At 44.0% G+C, this 20,156-nt stretch overlaps 1 long non-coding RNA gene across 14 annotated transcripts in view; it reads left to right on the top strand.

The window, feature by feature from the left end:
* The window catches only part of LOC144381083 (uncharacterized), a 912,868-nt gene that overhangs the window by 559,255 nt on the left and 333,457 nt on the right, over positions 1–20,156 (top strand). The window contains exon 3 of one of the 14 annotated variants that reach the window (XR_013445574.1): positions 17,210–17,239. The exons of the other annotated variants lie outside the window; for them this stretch is intronic. This is a non-coding gene — a long non-coding RNA (uncharacterized LOC144381083). Of the gene's footprint in view, positions 1–17,209; positions 17,240–20,156 lie in introns of those variants that run through there. 14 annotated transcript variants of the gene reach the window in all.

The raw sequence follows: 20,156 nt of genomic DNA, 5'->3' as shown, positions 1-20,156 counted from the left end.
ATCCAAGTGGTACGTATTCCCTGTTGCAAAATGGAAAAGAAACCAAAGGAAGAAAATTAAAATCATCCCCATGATAATAGCATCCTTTTCTTTAATGATATTTAATGGCATTGAGTTTTTCCCTTTCTCTTTTTATTATGCAAGAAATACGTATTTATTGTACAAATGTAAAAAATACAGGGAAGCAAAACCATTTTAATTCACTGCAAACATCACTTCATAAGCCTGTCAACAATCCCATTAACAATGATAATGGCAATAACCACCTCTAGGTACCAGCAGTTCTACCTAAGTTTGTTAGAACTTTATTGAGGTATAATTTATACACCATAAAATCCCCTTGTTTTAATGATTAATGAATAGTTTTAATGCAAAGATTTTTACTAAATTTATGGGGTTGTGCAATGATCGGTATACTCCATTTTATAAGTTCCATCGCCCCAGTAAAATCCCTCGGGCCCATTTACAGTTAATCTCCAGCCCCAGGCAACCCCTAATCTCTTTGCCATCTGCACAGTTTTGCCTTTTTCCCGACATTTCATATAAATGGAACAATACACTAGGTGATCTTTTGTGTTTGATTCATACACCGGTGATGTTAGGCGCAGCTTCTCCTTTCCAGGTGAGGAAACTGAGTCTTTGTGGGGGCAGGTGACTTGCTGAGAGTAGCCATCTGGGCAGTGAGTGGAGTCACCTGGCCTCCGTGGAGGTTTCCACCAGCCTTCACCACCTTGTCCCTGTGACGGGGCTTTTCGAGTCCTGGCCTCTGCAGCCACATATTCATATGGGTTTTTTATTCCCAGAGGGATTGCACTCAATGTGTTCTTACGCCACTCTCTTTTTCACTTAACAATGGACTGTGAGCACGTTTCCATGGGATTAAGTGTCCATCAGCGATAACCACAGCAGATTCTTGGCAAGCACAGCACGGCACTGAAGACTCTGGGGTCTCATTGGCTGGACGTCAATACCAAGGCTGCCACTTATCAGCCACGTGACTTTGGAAAATTTACTTAATGGCCGTGTGCCTCAGTTTCTTTGTCCGGGAAACGGAAATGGTCAAGCTGAGCTCCTCAGGCTGCTGTGAGGATTAAATGAGCTAATACGTACAGAGCAGCTAGCCCCCGGGCACCGCTCAGTTGTTGATTAATGAACAAACCCCTGCTTTGCACATGGATTTCATCCTGGAAGTTGGCATCCAGGACGGGGCAGCTCTGCACTTTACTGCCCAGCTGGAGAAGGTCACACTGTTTCCCTGTTGTCTCTCCAAAGCTGGAATCTCGGCCAGCTCTCTGTGGAGTAGTGGAAGAAGGGCCTGACAAGGTCTGCTGATTGTTGACAGCCTTTTTCTGGCTGGAAGTCCCTTCCTGGAGAGTTTAGGAACTGAGCTCCAGGGCTGGGAAGAATGCTAGGATCAGCCCCAGATGACGACGAGGGTAAAGGGTCCCCGGTTCGTGGAATGGGAACAGGGGTCAGCTCCCTGCCCCAGCCCACTTGGGTCTGAGGCGCCCCTGTGCGTTCTGCTTGCTGGTCCCCGGGAGCCGGAACACAGTTCCGGCGCCATCAGTCAGCCTGCGATTAATGAAATGGAGGCCCACATGCTGGTTTGCAGATTGTGGGTGGGAGGACAGGATGTGGTGGGAAATAGCTCGCCGACTCTAGGGGCGGGGGTGGCATTTGTCTGTGTTCCCTGGTGATTTGGCAACAGAGGCTGCTGGGCACTCACACGGGGGTGGTGGCCTTTGAAAAGCTCTGCCGGGACCCAACCCCTCCCCTTCTGTGGGGTCAGAGGTGGGGCCGCCAGCACCAACCTCTGGGCACCAGGCACATCCCAGGGGTGCAGCATAGAGCTGGGGACAGGCAGGAGAAAGGGAAGGCCTGCCCTCGGGTGTGGGGTGCGGAGCCAGGAGCTGGGCAGGGGGCATGAGCCCAGGAGGGGAGCTCAGGCTGCAGAGGATGGAGCTAGACCACGGGGACTCAGAGGAGAGAACTGGGCCATCTGCTGGTGCCTACCAGCACGTGGAAGTTGATATAAAGAATCTAAAGACTTTGGGTGGAAATTCAGTTTTCTGGCTTTTCTTGGAGAACTAGAAGTTCGGTAGCATAGGCTGCATTCCTGCAAGGCAGTACCCCAACTGGGGCCGCACAGCGTCTGCTCCCTTTGGATGGGGCACCCACTTTCCGGTCTGATAGAGTCATCCGGCCCAGAAGCCAGTGCCATAGCTGTTCACCCACCTACACAGCTCGAGTTTCATTCTGTTTCTGTGTTTGTGACTTTTGGCCTGGGAATGCTGTGCTTAAGCTCTGGCTCCCTCCTTAGGGTGGTCAGAAGGCTCCAGATGTAGTGACTCCACGCTGAGACCCGAAGCCACAGCCTGTGCTATGAAGAGTGTTCCAGACAGAGGGTATAGCAAGTGCAAAGGCCCGGAGGCAGGAAAGGGCTTCCTGCGCTCTTGGAACTTGTGGAATGGAGTGCTCAAGGCAGACTACACACTGGGAAGAGGAAAGAGAATATTTTGGAACAGGCTGGAAAGATATCCCAGCTGGGGCAGCTGAGAATAGCCCACTGGGGATAGGCAACAGAGGATAGCACTCGCAGATGGCGAGTGGTTCGGGCAGCCAAGAGCTCCCGGGGCATCTCTGCCTTGAGGCTGACCTGGTCCTTGGGGATGATGGAAATTGCTGGGCACTGCCTACACCTGCTTCTGACCCTAAAGGGAATTTCTGCACTCCCCTCTTGGGGGAGCTCTCAGTAAACTGTCCTCATTCAGTAAATTGTCCTCATTCAGTGTTCAGTAACGTCTGCACCTCCTTCACCAGTTCTCATCTGGACTCAGGGTGGGAGGGTAGGGGGTTCTCCTTGGCTGGGACCTGCCATCAGAGCAGGAGCTGGGATGTCCTCTAACCTTGACTCTTCTGCAACCTGACAGACCTCAGGAGGCTGCCCATCCAGGGAGCCACCCGATTTAGGGCACTGGGTCTCGGTGGACGGTGAGGGGGGGGGGGACACAATACTGAGGAGCTGCCACTTGGGGGCCCCTTTTGGGCTCTCTGATAGTGGGGAGAAGGCTACTCAGCTAAGCCCTATGTCTATGTGGCTCCTTCCCCTGGGCCCCAAGGAGACAGCTGGCCTCAGTGTTGCTGGGGGGGAAGCAGGGTCCCGAGCCCCCTGGTGGCTGCGCTGCAGGAGCACTTGCTGTCCGTTGGGGGCCCTCGTGAGCTTTGGGAGCTTCTCGGGACCTCAGGGAACACAGAGGCCTTTCTGTTCTGTTTTAAATACAATTTAATTTTTTCTAATTATGAAAGAAATGAGTGTTAATTGCAAAAAATATGGACAAGAATGCAGAGAAAAATGATGACTACCAAGGTTATGTTGTGAAGCTTTTAGTACATAAGATTCTGATGTCTTCTCTTCAGTGGTGTGCTCACACGGTGTGGTGTGGACGGTGGGGACTGTGGAAGGAGAGGGACACTCTGGATTCCCATGACCTGGATTCAAAACCTTGTTCTGTTGCTTGTTAGCAGCGTGGGCTTCAGGGAGCTTCTTTGTTTCTTTGTGCCTCAGTTTCCTGACCTGGAAAATGAGAATCACAGCATTGCTTTCCTTATGGGATGACACAGACCACACCATTTTGTGACTTGTTTCTTTCGCATCGTTCCTTCAGTCAGTATGGATTTTATTCCAGAAATCTGGTACGAAAGAAGAGGCCGATTAGCTCTACAAATCAAATATTTCCTCACTCTGTGCATTCCGTCTGCCTCACTGGTGGGCTGTCCCTGTCACCCCTTGGGTCTCACTAGAACTGGCCTGGAAATAGTGACAGCCCAGCCTCAGGGCCTTTGCATGTGCCATGATGTGGGCTCACTGCCACTCGTGTGGGGTCCCTTGGTGGTGGGCCGGCTGCAGGTTCTGTGCTGGGTTTGGCAAGGTGATCTTTGTCAGGATGGGGCCAGGCAGGGGCTGAAACTTGGGTCGAGCCCCCTGAGGCACGCTGCCACCATTCCCCTGAGGGCCACCATCTGCCTGAGGTGTGGTCAGGGGATGGAGTTAAGGAAGGGAGGAGTCCCACAGACTTTCTTCATGCCTCTCTCTTCCCTCACATCTTTCCGTCCCCATCCATAGCTTCTCCCTTTCCCCTGAAAATTGCCCCAGTGAATTGAGAATTTAGGACCAAAACCCAGAAAGGAGGTTGCCTTGTGACACAAATCTCCCCCGAGGCCGGTAAGCACAGTCTTGGCTTCTATGGGGGAGGAAACTACAACAGTCCCTGTTTTCCCCGATTCTTCTACCCAGTGACAACAAACACCACTGAATATCTCAGCTTATTACACTATGACTGTTTCCTTAATGTCAGTATGAATTCTTGTACAGGATAGTCTGTATTAGTTGCAAGAGATCCCACTCTGTAGCTATTTCCTATTGCATGTAACCAGAATGAACAGTCTTATAATGCAGATGGATCTCTGATGTTTTCTCAGAATTCCTAGAGCTAGGATTATTGGGTCAGACAGTCTAGCTTTAATATATATATATATATATATATATATTGGGGCGCCTGGGTGGCTCAGTCGGTTAAACACCCGACTCTTGATTTCAGCTTAGGTCATGATCTCAGGGTCGTGAGATCAAGCCCTGCATCCAGCTCTGTGCTCAGGGCAGAGTCTGCTTGAGATTCTCTCTCTCCCTCTGCCCCTCCCCCTGCTCATGCTCTGTCTCTCTAAATAAATAAATAAAATCTTTTAAAAAATATGTATGCATTTTATTAATTTAATTTTTTCATTGCTGTAAAAACAGATAACATAAGATCTATTCTCAACAAATGTGTAAGTGTACACACAGTATTGTTAACTACTGGGGCAATGTCGTACAGCAGGTCTTTGGAACTATTCATCTCGCAGAACTGAAACTTTATGACCTACTGAACAGCACCTCCCATGTGCCCGTCCCTAGCCTCTCCTCCGGCTTGTTTTTAAAGTAGTTGGTCTTTTCTGTGCTCCAGACTGTGGTGCAAATTCCAGGCCAATTAGCAATACACCAGAGTCCTAAGTTCTTCTCAGGGACAGGAAGAGATGTTTGGACTGGCTCCAGGGGCTTCACCAGGCCTGGCTTTTGGGACACAGCAGCTCTTTTCTGTAGGTCTCCTGAAAGCTTCATGGAGCCCAGCAGTAAAATCCGCCTGGTCATGTAGCACCCAGCAGAACGTGCCTCCTTCCTGGATGGCTTTTCCTGAAGTAGCACCTGGAGTGCACCTCTCCTGCACCTAGCGATGAGGAACAGACACGCAGTAGGTCCCTAGGATGTGGATGCTGCTGGCCCTGCTCTGGGCTGGTGCCCCCAGTGAGGGGAGAGGCTCTTGAAGGGGGCACACACATGCATCGGAGCCCGTGTACATGCACCACACCACAGACTTACCTCTGTGAGGCTGGCAGAGGACGGGTGACAGGCACTGATGTGGGAGAGGTCTTTGGGACATCATCACAGTGCCGTGGCCTTGTGGAAGGGACAGGACTTGCGAGAGGCAGAAGTGGGCAGAGGTTGAGCTGGTCATGCGAAAGAAGTAGCCCCAAGGACAGAGGCTGGAGGGAGGGGTCCAGGCTGTCTGATAGGAGCAGTCTAACTAATGTCACAGGGGGCAGCCCCCAGGGGACTCCCCATGTAGGCTCTCAGTGGGTCCTGGCGGGAGGCCGCAGTGTCTGCTGCATGGTGGGGAAAGGTCACAGTTTGGGGCATTTTGGGGCAAGGTGAGGTTCTCTGAACAACAGAGGCTCATTCCTTCATTCTTAGAATTAGGTGGCTTTTTCCCTTCCACAATTGTTTTCTGCAGTTGCTTCTAAATGTCCATTTGCAAATTGTGTCAGTCTAGGATGGAATTTTCATTTGTCTGTGGCAAGCTGAGAAAGAAAAAAAAAAAAGACTGTGAACTGAATTTTTAATGAGGCTAGATTTATTTAATTTAAGGACTCTCCTTTCTTCTGAGGCAATGACCTTCCTTTTGGTATTAAAACATTCTTTCTTTTATGAAATGATAATGAAAGTAAATGGCATTCTCTTTCACCTTCCTCACTTAGCAATTTAAAAAGCTGGAAGTTCTATGCGGATACTCTTCTGTGCGTGCGCCCCCTTTTGTATTTGTGTGTGATCTTAGTCAATAAAAATCCAAAAATTTAAGGTCTACTGGGTAAGTCCTCTCAGGAGTGAACCTAGCCCATGGTTTTACTTATCCTCATATTTGTTTTTATCCAACAAACTCTTTATTTGATAACTATCAAGGGCCCTCTCTGTGCCAGGCGTCGTATTGGGAACTATGGTGGTGAGCCCGGCTGGGGGTGGGATGGGTCACACTTGGCCAAGCTTCCCACGCCTTGACCTTCCTGTGGTAGACTAAAATGCCTCCCAAAGATATGCATGTCAAATCTCTGAAACCCATGAATGGACTTTATTTTGCAAACACTGTGATTAAGTTTGGGATCTTGAGAGGAGGCATTTATCCTGCGTTATCCAGTGGCTCCTAAATGCAATCACACGTATCCTTTTAAGATTATGAGAGAGGGGCAGAGGAGGTTTTGAAACAGACACAGAAGAGAAGAAGGCGATGCGGAGATGGAGGCCTCAAGGAGGAGACCCGAAGCCGCCACAAGCTGGAAGGACAAAGAGCAGGTCTTCCCCCAGAGCCTCAGGAGGGAGTGTGGCTCTGTCAATACCTTGACTTTGGATTTCTGGCCTCCAGAGCTGTGAAAGAATAAATTTCTGTTCTTTCAGCCACCAAGTTTGTGGTAATTTGTTACTGGTAGAAACTAATATACCTCCAACCAAGTCAAGGAGAGAGGCTACCGGGGTAAATTACTGGGGGCTGGCTGGCCCAAAGAGGTCAGGACCAACTACGTTGCTTATCAATGCAAATCCCGTGTAATGAGTTTCCTTGCTGGGAACCCCCCCGAATCTTTATCACCAAGGCCTAGACTGGCCCTTCATGGCCTTGCCTTCCACTCTGCTCCACACAATTGTACATCTGCCCATAGCTAGTAACATCAGAGCGTCAGGTGGGAAATTGACTCTAAACACAGGTGCATGCCATAGTTATTTTATTTCTCTAAGAGAAGTTGAATCTGCTGCAAGATTTACTTTTCCTGGGTGGTGGGAAATTCAATTTCAGTCATCCCTGGGGCTTTTCCTTGTCCCTGAGCATGGAGAAATGTTTGAGGTCTTGTGCACTTGCTGGGTGGCTCAAAACTTGTGTCTACACAGTCCCAGCAGATACCCTCCTTGTTCACGTCTATGCAGCCACGCAGGCAGATGGCTCTGCCCCTTCTGAGCCAAGCTGGTCCGTGGAAGTCACATAGAACGACAGCATACAGCCTCTTAAGCTGTGTGCTGTCGTTCTATCCTCCAAGGCATCCCCTTTGATTTTCCAGCAAGGGGCTGGAGGCACCCACAGACAGCTGTCCTTCATCCACTCAGCCTTGGAGGACATTTACTATTGCTTCTCCCTCTGACTCTCTCTGCTTTTTAAACTCTCAGGCTCACCCCTCTCCCTCAACTCTGTAACAATCCAGAGGAATCCTCCTGTTATGGATTAGATTGTGTCCCCCCCATAAACATGCTGGTTGCACCCCCCAGTGTGACTGTATATGGGGGTGGGGCCTTTAATGAGGTCATTAAGGTTAAATGAGATCCTAAGGTGGGGTCTTAATCTGATAGGACCGGTGTCCTTAGAAAGGCCAGGGATGTGTGTGCCCAGAGAAGAGATCATGGGAGGACACGGCAAGAAGGTGGCTGCTGGCAAGCCCTGAGGTGAGGTCTCACCAGCCCTGACAGCATCTTGATCTTGAACTCAGAGCCTCCAGAACTGTGAGAAAATAAGTTTTTGTTGTTTAGGCCACCCAGTCTGTGGTATTTTGTTATGGCAGCCTTGGCGGGCTAATACACCACCTCCGTGAGGTTCGGCTTCTCCAAAAAAGAAGCCAAGGAAAGAGTCATTCTTCTAATGGCTTCCCTGATCTTTTTATCCTGAAATACCCAAGGCTGGGGAGGGGGGGATATTGGGGGGAGTTCGGGGGTGGAGGGGGGAGCGTGCAGTGAGGCCCTCTACTGGTGATGTTCTGGGATGGGGAAGCATCTTGTAGCCTACCTATGGCACAAGAGTACCCACATACAGCTAATTCATTATCCTGCCATCTTCGTCCTGGTTCTGTTTGCAAACACACGGATATCCTGGGGCTGACTGTGTGCTATCCGACATGCTCCCTTAAAGACAGGGCATGCCCAGAGCCTCCAGCAACCAGGTGGTGCTCTTCAACCCCTGACATGACTGGGCAGGAGAGGGACACCGGATGGTAACGCCTCAGCGCTGAGAAGGAGGAGGTAGAGAATTTTACATTCAGTGTTTCCCAAAATACAACTCCTGGAGCCAATGGTAGTACCTAGAGCAGAGTTCTGTGGTGTCAGATGAGGGAAATGTTAAACTGATTTAGGTTTGAAGGGGGAGTTCACATATGCCGCATTTCCCAAACTCTGGGGCCACTGAACTGTCCCTTTACCCATCATCTTGTAGGATTAGTGTTTAGTGAACCCCCTTTTGCAAACTGCCCATATTCAGTGGAGAATTATGAAATGTGAGACCTGGAAAGGATTCTTGAAGTTATATAGTCTGAAGCTGTTGGATCTAAATTTGGGGAAATTGAGGCCCAGGGAGATGAAGGGACTTGCCAGGATTGGCCATGGAAGGAGCCAGGGCTGGATCCCAGGGCTCCTGATGCCCAGCCTGGTGTTATGGGAGGCACTTTGCTGGAAAATGCTGGCTCCAGGGAGACTCAGCTAGGCACTCAGCCTTGACCTGACTCTGACTCAGGGGCAATGCCGGCTTTGGTGGGACCTAATTCCGACAGTGAGAGGCTTGGGAAGGTACTCTGCATCTTGCCTATTTTCTTAAAAGGGAGCAAACATTTTGCATGTGATAAATCAAATCCAAATATATTTTATCCAGCACATTTCCTGTAAGATTGAAGGCCTCAGGGAAATTTAATCCCCTGTTTCTGATTCATCTTCATTGGAACTCATCTGTTTTCTCGTTCTATACATTATTTCCCTGATCCCAGCTGTCTGAGCTTTCCTCTGAGCTCTCTTACTTCAGAAACAAGGCTTTCTGTTTGAACAGATGGAAAGGTTCCCTACCCCCAATCAACATGCCTCCTTGCCACGCCCCCCCCCCCAAAACACCCAGGGAATTCTTAAGTACCTTTCAAAATGGAGAGTGCATGTCAGAGGGCTGCAGAGAATCAAAGAGTGTTTGGGATAAGAGGATGGAAGTGATTAATGGCTCCCCCAAATCAGGCCTGGGATGTTCTAGAATGATTCAATCCACACAAGTCGTCAAGGGGTGATTTAACAATCTTTGCAGAAGAGCAATTATTTCAAAACCCAGGACCAGTTCCTCCAAGAAGAGAAGAGGAGGAAAGGATCTGAAGCTGCAGCATGAAGGAATTAGGTTAGACATATGGAAGGATTTATTTATTTTTTTTGATTAAAAAATTTTTTTTATTAACATATAATGTATTATTTGTTTCAGGGGTACAGGTCTGTGATTCATCAGTCTTACACATTTCACAGCGCTCACCATAGCACATACCCTCCCCATAGTACATACCCTCCATCACCTAGCTCCCCATCCCTCCCACACTCCTCCACTCCAGCAACCCTCAGTTTGTTTCCTGAGATTAAGAGTCTCTTACGATTTGTCTCCCTCTCTGGTTTTGTCTTGTTTCATTTTTCCCTCCCTTCCCCTATGATCCTCTGCCTTGTTTCTCACATTCCTATGGAAGGATTTCTTGATTGAGATGGTCCCGAACACACTGGAGTGGAGATGGATTTACAGAGAGGCCCGTGGGATGGCAGAAAGATCACAGGCTTTGGAGGCAGAGGTTCTGTGTCTGATCCTGCTACTGTTGATGTATGGAAACTTGGGTAAGATACTGACCTTGAGATCCCATGTCTCTACCTGAAGAAGTGGAGGTGTTGTACCCACCTCACAGCATTGTCGGGAGGACTGGATAATGTATATCATACTCTTGGCCCACATGAAAGGCTCTAAACTGGTAGGTCTTAGTATGAGGATGATCCCAATGATTATGACAAGTCATCAGTAAGCATGAGTTCTCATTCCCTTACCTTTACAGTCTCAGTGGAGGTCAAGTCCTGTGCTTGTGAATTACCCCATAGCTGGGGTGCTCCTCAGGAATGCTTGGTCACAGACTCTACTTTTCTCCCTCATAGGTGAAGATATGGCCCCACTGATGCTGAGATTGTTTCAAAGACCCAGAGGGCCTAACATCTAGAAACATTCCCTCCCATGCACAGGTTACTTAAGTAAATTCTTCCTGAACGGTGATGTGAGACCTTTACAAGAGGACTCTAATATAGCTAAAATAGGTTTTGCAGATCGGGGAAGATTCTGTCTTTGGTGGAGAAAGACATGGGTGCCCAAGGGCCCCCTTTAGGGGATTTGGGGGTCATCTGGAAGCTGCTGCACTGCACAGCCACTTTCCTTTGGCTTTAGTTTCTGATTTATTTTAGCAAGTATTCGGAAATTTTCAGTAGTTGTCAGTGTGTGGGCTCTTCCAGCCAATAAACAGCCTATGTGAAAAATGCTGTCCCAATTAGCTAGAGAGCCCTGCAAGGTAAAGGCCAAAGTGAGTATAAAGAGAAAAGGGTAAGATCAGGACAGCCAGAGCAATCAAGGCAAGCTTTCTGAAGGAGTGGGACTTGTCTAAGCCATACAAGCACTGCTAGCTCTTTCAGAGGCAGGGATGATGGGTGAGAGGCCATTCAGGTGGGGAGACAGCCCGGACCAATGGTCAGAAATGAGTGGGTGGGTGCCATTTAGGAGAGGAATAAGAAATGAGGCAGGTCAGATGGTTGAGGGTGGCTTATTGAGTCTTTGGGAGTCACACTATGTGCCATTTGAGCTTGATATCCTTCGAGTGAGGAACCAAGGAAGGTTTTTGACAAGAGAACAACATGGCAAAATGGGCATGACTATATATGGCAAAAAAATATTTAAGTGCTGAGTAGAAAATCTACCAAACCTAGAGAAGAAAATTGGGGGGGGGGGCAAGGGTGGTGGAATTCAACTATAAAAAGAATTTGTGTTCATGGTTTAATGTAGAAAATACAGAAAAGTATAAGAAGAAAAAAATTAGTCTTACTACTTCCAGATGAATTGTTATAATTTTGCCTTTTCTTTATTTTCTTTTACATAGTTTTTGCATGTATATGTATAATTTGTATATAACTCTTTATAAATATATCTAATACCTCATGATATTCTAAGATGGACCAAAGCATTCCCTTGTATGTAGATTTTTATTTTGTTTTAAAATTTCTATTTATAATAAATGTGATTTAGTAAACATTTTGTTTGGGGGGAATATATATACGTATATACATAATATATATATTGGTACTTAGATTTGTTTGTTTTAAATGCTATACAAAGTAGAAATATTGCATCAAAGTGTATGAATAAATTAAAGAATTAAAGATTTTTGGAAAATATTGCAAAATTGCTTTCCAAAAGGGTGGTACCACTTTACATGTCTGTTAACAATGTTTGATCATTTTTGTTTCAATACCTCTTGCCTACACTGCATATTCTAAATTTAAAAAAATTGCTATCTTGAAAGGTATAAATATTTTAATTTTCATCTCTTTGATTACTTGTAAAGCTGAATATTTTTCCATATGTTTGTATGTTACTTGAACTTCTTTTATAAATTGCTTACTGACACCCTTTGGCCAATTATTTTTTTGAAGTTATGCTGTTTTCTTATTATTGAATGAGCTCTTTATATAGTGACAATTTTTAAAAATTTTATTTTATTATGTTCGTCACCATACATTACATCATTAGTTTTTGATGTAGTGTTCCATGATTCATTGTTCGTGTATAACACCCAGTGCTCCATTCAGTACGTGCCCTCCTTAATACCCATCACTGGGCTAACCCATCCCCCCACCCCCTCCCCTCTAAAACCCTCAGTTTGTTTCTCAGAGTCCATAGTCTCTCATGGTTTGTCTCCCCCTCCGATTTCCCCCCCTTCATTTTTCCCTTCCTACTATCTTCTTCTTCTTCTTCTTTTTTTTTTTAACATATAATGTATTATTTGTTTCAGAGGTACGGGTCTGTGATTCATCAGTCTTAACACAATTCACTACGCTCACCATAGCACATACCCTCCCCAATGTCATCACCCAGGCACCCCATCCCTCCCACCCCCCACCACTCCAGCAACCCTCAGTTTGTTTCCGGAGATTAAGAATTCCTCATATCAGTGAGATCATATGATACTTGTCTTTCTCTGATTGACTTATTTCACTTAGCATAATACCCTCTAATTCCATCCACGTCGTTGCAAATGGCAAGATTTCGTTTTTTTTTTTTTTTTTGATGGCTGCATAATATTCCATTGTATATATATACTACATCTTCTTTATCCATTCATCTGTTGATGGACATCTTGGCTCTCTCCATAGTTTGGCTATTGTGGACATTGCTGCTATAAACATCGGGTGCACATACCCCTTCGGATCACTACATTTGTATCTTTGGGGTAAATACCTAGTAGTGTAATTGCTGGGTTGTAGGGTAGCTCTATTTTCAACTTTTTGAGGAACCTCTATGCTGTTTTCCAGAGTGGCTGCACCAGCTTGTATTCCCACCAACAGTGTAGGAAGGTTCCCCTTTCTCCACATCCTTGCCAACATCTGTCGTTTCCTGACTTGTTAATTTTAGCCATGCTGACTGGTGTGAGGTGGTATCTCATTGAGGTTTTGATTTGGATTTTCCTGATGCTGAGTGATGTCGAGCACTTTTTCATGTGTCTGTTGGCCATTTGGATGTCTTCTTTGGAAAAATGTCTGTTCATGTCTTCTGCCCATTTCTTGATTGGATTATTTGTTCTCTGGGTGTTGAGTTTGATAAGTTCTTTATAGATTTTGGATACTAGCCCTTTATCTGATATGTCATTTGCAAATGTCTTCTCCCATTCTGTCGGTTGTCTTTTGGTTTTGTTGACTGTTTCCTTTGCTGTGCAAAAGCTTTTTATCTTGATGAGGTCCCAATAGCTCATTTTTGCCCTTGTTTCCCTTGCCTTTGGTGATGTTTCTAGGAAGAAGTTGCTGTGGCTGAGGTCGAAGGAAGAGGTTGCTGCCTGTGTTCTTCTCTAGGATTTTGATGGACTCCTGTCTATTTTGGTATGTGGTGTAAGGAAATGGTCCAGTTTCATTCTTCTGCATGTGGCTGATCAATTTTCCCAGCACCATTTGTTGAAGAGACTGTCTTTTTTCCATTGGACATTCTTTCCTGCTTTGTCAAAGATTAGTTGACCATAGAGTTGAGGGTCCATTTCTGGGCTCTCTATTCTGTTCCATTGATCTATGTGTCTGTTTTTGTGCCAGTACCATACTGTCTTGATGATGACAGCTTTGTAATAGAGCTTGAAGTCCATAATTGTGATGCTACCAGCTTTGCTTTTCTTTTTCAACATTCCTCTGGCTATTCAGGGTCTTTTCTGGTTCCATACAAATTTTAGGATTATTTGTTCCATTTCTTTGAAAAAAGGTTATAGTATTTTGATAGGGATTGCATTAAATGTATAGATTGCTCTAGGTAGCATAGACATTTTCACAATATTAGTTCTTCCAATCCATGAGCATGGAACGTTTTTCCATTTCTCTCTGTCTTCCTCAATTTCTTTCATGAGTATTCTATAGTTTTCTGAGTACAGATTCTTTGCCTCTTTGGTTAGATTTATTCCTAGGTATCTTATGGTTTTGGGTGCAATTGTAAATGGGATTGACTCCTTAATTTCTCTTTCTTCTGTCTTGTTGGTGTATAGAAATGCCACTGATTTCTGTGCATTGATTTTATATCCTGCCACTTTGCTGAATTCCTGTATGAGTTCTAGTAGTTTTGGGGTGGAGTCTTTTGGGTTTTCCACATAAAGTATCATATCATCTGCAAGGAGCGAGAGTTTGACTTCTTTGCCGATTCAGATGCCTTTTATTGTTGTTGTCTGATTGCTGAGGCTAGGACTTCTAGTACTATGTTGAATAGCAGTGGTGATAGTGGACATCCCTGCCATGTTCCTGACCTTAGGGGAAAAGCTCTCAGTTTTTCCCCATTGAGAATGATATTTGCTGTGGGTTTTTCATAGATGGCTTTTATGATATTGAGGTGTGTGTCTTCTATCCCTACACTGTGAAGAGTTTTAATCAAGAAAGGATGCTGTACTTTGTCAAATGCTTTTTCTGCATCTATTGAGAGGATCATGTGGTTCTTGTTCTTTTATTAATGTATTGTATCCCATTGATTGATTTGCGGATGTTGAACCAAACTTGCAGCCCAGGAATAAATCCAGCTTGGTCATGGTGAATAATCCTTTTACTGTACTGTTGGATCCTATTGGCTAGTATTTTGGTGAGAATTTTTGCATCCAAGTTCATCAAGGATATTGGTCTGTAATTCTCCTTTTTGATGGGGTCTTTGTCTGATTTGGGGATCAAGGTAATGCTGGCTTCATAAAATGAGTTCGGAAGTTTTCCTTTCATTTCTATTTTTTGGAACAGTTTCAGAAGAATAGGTATGAATTCTTTAAATGTTTGGTAGGATTCCCCTGGGAAGCCATCTGGCCCTGGGCTCTTGTTTGTTCGGAGATTTTTGATTATTGCTTCAATTTCCTTAGTGGTTATGGGTCTGTTCAGGTTTTTCATTTCTTCCTGGTTCAGTTTTGGTACTTTATACATCTCTAGGAATGCATCCATTTCTTCCACATTATCTAATTTGCTGGCATATAGTTGCTCATAATATGTTCTTATAATTGTTTGTATTTCTTTAGCATTGGTTGTGATCTCTCCTCTTTCATTCATGATTTTATTTATATGGGTCATTTCTCTTTTCTTTTTGATAAGTCTGGCCAGGGGTTTATCAATCTTATTAATTCTTTCAAAGAACCAGCTCCTAGTTTCATTGATCTGTTCTACTGTTCTTTTGGTTTCTATTTCATTGATTTCTGCTCTGATCTTTATTATTTCTCTTCTCCTGCTGGGTTTAGGCTTTATTTGCTGTTCTTTCTCCAGCTCCTTTAGGTGTAGGGTTAGGTTGTGTATTTGAGGCCTTTCTTGCTTCTTGAGAAAGGCTTGTATTGCTATATACTTTCCTCTTAGAACTGCCTTTGCTGCATCCCAAAGATTTTGAACAGTTGTGTTTTCATTTTCGTTTCCATGAATTTTTAAAATTCTTTAATTTCCTGGTTGACCCATTCATTCTTTAGTAGGATGCTCTTTAGCCTCCATGTATTTGAGTTCTTTCTGACTTTCCTCTTGTGATTGAGTTCTAATTTCAAAGCATTGTGGTAAAAAAATATGCAGGGAATGATCCCAATCTTTTGGTACCGGTTGAGACCCGATTTGTGACCTAGGATGTGGTCTATTCTGGGGAATGTTCCATGGGCACTAGAGAAGAATGTTTATTCTGTTGCTCTGGGATGGAATGTTCTGAATATACCTGTGAAGTCCATTTGGTCCAGTGTGTCATTTAAAGGCTTTATTTCCTTGTTGATCTTTTGCTTAGATGATCTGTCCATTTCAGTGATGGGGGTGTTAAAGTCCCCTACTATTATGGTATTGTTGTCGATGTGTTTCTTTGCTTTTGTTATTAATTGGCTGCTTTGCTTTTGTTATTAATTGGCTGTTATATAATTGGCTGCTCCCATGTTAGGGGCATAGATATTTACAATTGTTAGATCTTCTTGTTGGATAGACCTTTAAGTATGATATAGTGTCCTTCCTCATCTCTTATTATAGTCTTTGGTTTAAAATCTAATTTGTCTGATATAAGGATTGCCACCCCAGCTTTCTTTTGATGTCCATTAGCATGATAAATTGTTTTCCACCCCCTCACTTTCAATCTGGAGGTGTCTTTGGGTCTAAAATGAGTCTTTTGCAGGCAGCCCATTGATGGGTCTTGTTTTTTTATCCAATCTTATACCCTGTGTCTTTTGATTGGGGCATTTAGCCCATTTACATTCAGGGTAACTATCGAAAGATATGAATTTAGTGCCATTGTATTGCCTGTAAAGTGACTGTTACTGTATATTTTCTCTATTCCTTTCTAGTCTGTGTTACTTTTAGGATCTCTCTTTGCTTAGAGGACTCCTTTCAATATTTCTTATAGGGCTGGTTTGGTGTTTGCAAATTCTTTTAGTTTTTGTTTGTCCTGGAAGCTTTTTATCTCTCCTTCTATTTTCAATGACAGCCTAGCTGGATATAGTATTCTTGGCTGCATATTTTTCTCATTTAGTTCTTTGAATATATCATGCCAGTCCCTTCTGGCCTGCCAAATCTCTGTGGATAGGTCTCCTGCCAATCTAATGTTTCTGCCATTGTAGGTTACAGACCTCTTGTCCTGAGCTGCTTTCAGGATTTTCTCTGTCTCTGAGACTTGTAAGTTTTACTAATAGATGTCAGGGTGTTGACCTATTTTTGTTGATTTTGAGGGGGTTCTCTGTGCCTCCTGGATTTTGATGCCTGTTTCTTTCCCCAAATTAGGAAGTTCTCTGCCATAATTTGCTCCAATATACCTTCTGCCCCTCTCTTTCTTTCTTCTTCTTCTGGGATCCCAATTATTCTAATATTGTTTCATCTTATGGTATCACTTATCTCTCGAATTCTGCCCTCTTGATCCAGTAGTTGGTTATCTCCCTTTTCCTCAGCTTCTTTATTCTCCATCATTTGGTCTTCTATATCACTAATTCTCTCTCCTGCCTCATTTATCCTAGCAGTTAGAGCCTCCATTTTTGATTGCACCACATTAATAGCCTTTTTGATTTTGACTTGGTTAGATTTTAGTTCTTTTATTTCTCCAGAAAGGGTTTCTCTAGTATCTTCCATGCTTTTTTCAAGCCCAGCTAGTATCTTTATAATTGTCATTCTGAACTCTAGTTCCAACATCTTACTAATGTCTGTATTGATTAGGTCTCTGGCAGTCGGTACTGCTTCTTGTTCTTTTTTTTGAGGTGATTTTTTCTGTCTTGTCATCTTATCCAAAGGAGAATAGATGAATGAGAGAACAAAATGCTAACAGGGTAACAACGACCCCAGAAAAATATACACTAAACAAATCAGAAGAGACCCAAAACCAGGTGGAAAAGAAAGAGAAAGAAAGAAAGAAAAAAAAAAAAAAAAGAATATGATCAAATATGATCAGGCTGGTGAATAGATTGGTGCCACACAGTAGATTTTGGGCATATTTTGGCCTGTTAGAAGAAACTGCCTCCCAAAATTTTAAAGAAAGAAAAACTGATATATGTACCAAAAAAAAAAAAAAAAAAAGGAAATACGATGAAGGGATGGAATATGACTGTAAAGATGAAAATTATATAAAAGGAATTGATAAGAAGTTGGTTGAAAAAAGAAAGAAGAGAAATTTAAAAAAAAGGGGGAGAGAATGTGATCAGGCAGGAGACTAGAACAAAGCCATACCCTAGAGATTTAGGGTATATTTTGGTCTATTAGAAGAAACTGTATCCCAAAATTTTAAGGAGAGAATAACTTATATATATATACAAAAAATAAGGTTAACTACAATGAAGGGATAGATTATGACTCTAAAAATGAAAAATAAAGATTTTCTAAAAAAGGGATTGATAAGATGTTGGTTGAAAAAGGGTAAAAGAGAAATTTAAAAAAATAGAAAAAGAAAAAAGAAAATTAAAAAAATTAACTTTGAAAGACTAAAGAATCATGGGGAAAAAGCCATGGATTCTATGTGCATTATTCCCCTAGCGCTGGAGTTCTGCCGTTCTCATTGATCGGTAAACTTGGTCTTGGCTGGCTGTTCTCGCTGATCTTCTGGGGAGGGGCCTGTTGCCGTGGTTCCCAAATGTCTTTGCCGGAGGCAGAATTGCCCTGCCCTTGCCTGGTCCGGGCTAAGTAATCTGCTCGGGTTTGCTCTCTGGAGCTTTTGTTCCCTGCAAGCTTTCCGTACAGCTTTGGAGGACGAGAGTGAAAATGGTGGCCTCCCAATCTCCGCCCCAGAGGAGCCAAGAACTTGGGGCCCCACTCCTTAGTGAGCCCCCAGAGAAAAGCAGTCAGTCACTCCCGTCTCCCCGGTCTCCGGCCGCACTCTGTGCTCACCCGGCCTGTGACTGAGCGTTTCTATCTCTGGCACCCGACCCCGTGCGGAGTCTCCAAACCCAGCAGATCCCTGCGGTGCGCTCCCGCACCGCTCCTCCCGGGGGAAGGAAGGTGAGTCTCCCCAGATCTGCCACTTGTTGGGTCCCTGCTGGAGGAGCAGTGGCCCGACTGTGCCCCGGATCATGGTTTATGACAACCCCGAGCTGAGAGCCCGCGCCTCGGCTCCGTCTCTGCAGCCGGCTTCCCCGCTCCGATACCTGGGAGCTCTGCCGCACTCAGGCACCCCCAGTCTTTCTGTGACCCCGAGGGTCCTGAGACCACACTGTCCCACGAGGGTTCCACCCCTCGTTTAGCCACTGGAGCGATGTCCCTCAGCGGAGCCGACTTCTGAAAGTTCCGACTTTGTGCTCCGCTGCTCCATCACTTGCCAGAAGCGGCCGTCGGAGGCCCCCTCCCCTGCCGTCTATCTTCCCGAATATCGCCTCGGATTCACTTGTTCGCACGTCCTACCTTCCAGAAAGTGGTCGCTTTTCTGTTCAGAGAGTTGCTGCTATTCTTTTCTTCGATCTCCTGTTGAGTTTGTAGGTGTTCAGAATGGTTTGGTACCCATCTAGCTGAATTCCTGGGACCAGACAAAATTTAGGTCTCCTACTCCTCCGCCATCTTGCTCCCATAGTGATGATTTTTAATAGCTATTTTTTTTTTCTATTTAAGCACTGTGAATTGTGTAAGACTGATGAATCACATACCTGTACCTCTGAAACAAATAATACGTTATATGTTAAAAAAAGAAAAAAAGTATAGTAGGAAGGGAAAAATGAAGGGGGGGATATCAGAGGGGGAGACGAACCATGAGGGACTATGGACTCTGAGAAACAAACTGAGGGTTCTAGAGGGGAGGGGGGTGGGGGGGATGGGTTAGCCTGGTGATGGGTATTAAAGAGGGCATGTATTGAATGGAGCACTGGGTGTTAGATGCAAACAATGAATCATGGAACACTACATCAAAAACTAATGATGTAATGTATGGTGATTAACATAACATAATAAAATAAAATTTAAAAAAACTTAAAAAAAGTTTTCTCTTGGAAAAAAAATCAGAAAATGAAAATACATTTTAAAAAAAGAAAGTAAATGTCAATTATAATCTAACCAATCCAGGGAATAGTATTGTTGATATTGTGGTGAACATCCTTATAGGCTTTTTTCTCCTGGTCATATATATGCATATAAATAGGGAGATATGTCAAAAATGAGAAAAATGGGGCCACAATTTTGATATTATTTTGTAAGTGCTTTGTTTCATATAGCAAGTTATAGACATCTTTTTCATGCTAGTAAATGGATATAGATTTATCCTCATTACTTTTTGGGTAGTATTTCATTGCATAGATATATACCTTGTTTATTTGATCAATCTCTAACTTATATATTGAACAGTTTCTGTTTTTTTCTATGCTACAATGAATATAATATAGTTATAAGTGCCACTCTCCTATTTCCTGAGGAATAATTCTAAGTGGAATTGTTGGGTCACAAAGTGAACATATATAATGTTTTGTTATGTATTGCTGAACTGTTCTCTATGAAGAGTTTTTTTTATAACTTTGCCTATCTGGTAGGTGAAAAATAACTGTATGTATGTACGTATGTATGTATATATGTATGTATGTATTTAGGGATGTTTAGAGGGATCAAGAGACTTTTTAATTTACCAGCCGGCTATTATATATTTCCTTGTCCATATGTGGTCCAGTTTTCTTCTGGGATGTTTATACTGAGATATTTATCTTTTTCTATGAACTCCATATATTTTTCTTTTTTTTATAGTCAATTCTATTGGTTTTTAACCCTATAAATCTCTTCTTTCTGATTTTCTAATTAGATCTGAGGAGGTAGCTTTTGAATTACCTTTTTGATATCTGGGAAGAACGTGGCTCCGTTGAGAGGTGGAGGAAGGCTGGTA

Source organism: Halichoerus grypus, chromosome 2 (genome assembly GCF_964656455.1).
Source record: "Halichoerus grypus chromosome 2, mHalGry1.hap1.1, whole genome shotgun sequence".
Lineage (NCBI taxonomy): Eukaryota > Metazoa > Chordata > Mammalia > Carnivora > Phocidae > Halichoerus > Halichoerus grypus.
The sequence above is the reverse complement of the archived record's forward strand: the minus strand, read 5'-3'. Positions and strand labels throughout refer to the sequence as shown.